This window comes from Montipora foliosa, chromosome 3 (genome assembly GCF_036669935.1).
Source record: "Montipora foliosa isolate CH-2021 chromosome 3, ASM3666993v2, whole genome shotgun sequence".
Classification (NCBI taxonomy): Eukaryota; Metazoa; Cnidaria; class Anthozoa; order Scleractinia; family Acroporidae; genus Montipora; species Montipora foliosa.
The window spans coordinates 65,029,468-65,031,967 of record NC_090871.1 but is presented as its reverse complement, the minus strand read 5'-3'; positions in this window follow the sequence as shown (position 1 = coordinate 65,031,967).

Genomic DNA, 2,500 nt, shown 5'->3' with positions numbered 1-2,500 from the left:
GTCTAGCGGTAAACCATTCCAGAGTCTTGGTGCTACAGCAAGCAAAATGCTCTTTCGCCATATCGTATCGTGTTGGTACGAGGAATTACTAATAAATTCTCAGAACTAGAACGCAATGTTCGTGTAGGTTTGTACTGAATGATGAGGTCAGATAGATCAGATGGTGCCAGATTGTTTAAGCACTTGAACGTAATTAGCAAAGTTTTGTAGGTTATACGCTACTCAACAGGGAGCCAGTGGTTCTCATGTAGAATTGGCGTGATATGATCATGTTTCTTTGACCCACTAACCAGACGTGCAGCTGCATTTTGCACTGATTGGAGACGCTTAATTAGGTATTTACGGAGACCTGTTAAGAGAGAGTTACAGTAGTCCAGTTTGTTTGTAATGAAGGCATGGATCAGAATTTCCAATGATGATTTATGCAGGTAAGTGCGAATTATCCAGATGTTCCTCAAGTGCCAGAATGAAGTCTTGCAAACAGAATTGATATGAGTCTCAAAGGTGAGGGTGTTATCAGACACAACACCAATGTTACGACATGAAGCAGTTGGAGTTATACCCTCTTCGCCCACCATAATATTAGAGATGTCAGGAGGTGGTGAATGTCTTGTGTGGAAAATGTCAGTTATAGGTGAAGTATAAAGAGAGAAGAGCACCGGTCCCAATACAGATCCTTGCGGTACACCAAAATGTAGATCGTGAGAGGAAGAAACTGAAAAGTTAATAGCAACAAATTGCTTACGATTACATGAGTAGAGATGTATCCCAGTACGCAGGTACTGTCAGTCCAATATAGAACTTCAGTGATGGGCAAATCTATTTCTCGGTGAATCATATTGCTTACTCTAGTTGCAGTAGCCGCTGCGGTAAGCTTAAGTCGAGGTATTGTTACCTGCTTCATGAGTGTCAGTAGCGCTTTGCCGAGGACAAACGCTCAGTGAATTCGACCTTTGCTGGTTACAAATCGTAGGTACGACACTGCACCGCATCCCATATGCGATGCATCGGAAAAGGTGTGTGGTTGCGTCCAGACAATCTTACCAAAGCCCCTCGGCTTAAAGCAGCGATCAAACTCTAATGACTCCAGCTTGGACAAGTCTTTCAACCACGATTGGCACGATTGTAAATCTCCTTGGCTTTTGACGTCGTCCCATTTCAGACCCTTTTGACATAGGTCTCGGAGTAAAGACCTTCCTTGCAGAATGCATGGCGATGTGAACCGCAAGGGGTCGTATGTGGAACTGATTACTGACAGTATTCCACGTCTAGTGGGTGGTCTTCCTCTGACTGAGATTTCAAAACTCAAAGTGTCGGAGTAGACATCCCGGTGGACACCCAACGCTCTCTCAACAGGTAAGCGTTAAAAGTCAAGGGATTTCACTGAACCAGACCTTTCACTTTCGTGTATCGTTTCAAGGACACTATGGCTGTTCGTAATCCATTTGGTGAGTCTGAATCCACCACCATTAGACAGCGAAATTTGACGTAGCTCGGTAGCGAGTTGAATAGCCTCCTGTTCGCCGTCAATGGACTTCAAACAGTCATCGACATAGAAGTTTTGTAGCACTGTGTTTACGGCTTCAGTTGAGAAATGAACTCTGTTGTCTTCAGCACATTTTCTGAGCGCAAAACTGGCGCAAATAGGATATGCCTTCCAGAAAGATGGACCTTCATTTGGTACTCTTCAAGTTCTTTGTTGATGTCTCCCCCTGGCCACCACACCACGTAATCGAAATTTGTTTATAGTACATAGTCAAGTTTACGTAAAAGTGATAATGTTTGACATGTATTAAACAAACAAAGTTTTGTTTTACCGTCTTTTCCCCCTTTGATTATGTTCTACCCTCTACCAAAGCCTCCAAAAGGGGCGGGACTATGTCACGTTATTTTAGGGTGTTCAGGGGAAATCTTTAGTTAATCACCCCAGAGTTTAAAACTCGAAAATGGTAATGTGAATTCCTTTCGTTACATCACACATATGATTGTGAAAAAAAACGTCCTTTATCTAGGGGATTAGCCAAAACGTCTGGCCGACTTTTTTCAGTTTAAGATTACCCAAATCGTTCGTTTCAACCACCTTTTTCTGTATTTCTTTTATGTTGTTCAACAGTTTCAAGTGGTTATTGCAGTGTTTCGTTCTATGTTTTTTTGGGGCATTTTGGATGTCATGTGAAATTACATAATTGTAAAGCCTGCGGCATGTTCAAACTGCGAAAACAAGCCGACCATATCATCAGTTGTCGACCTTGAAGAGAAATATTCACTAATGATCTGCCTTTCAGCAGGACTTCTTCAAAACTTGCTTGTTTCCCTATTCAATGCTAGTGGGGGGTCTGGAAAGAACTTAACTTCGATAAATAATGTGAATTTTTCATGTTACTGCATGTTCTTCCTGAATCAACAGCTTCAGTCGCGTTTCGTCACTTACGCAACACATTCTCCAGGCGCCTTGTTCCTTAAAGAGAGGCATTTTTGTACCCAAAAATCCAGATGAAAA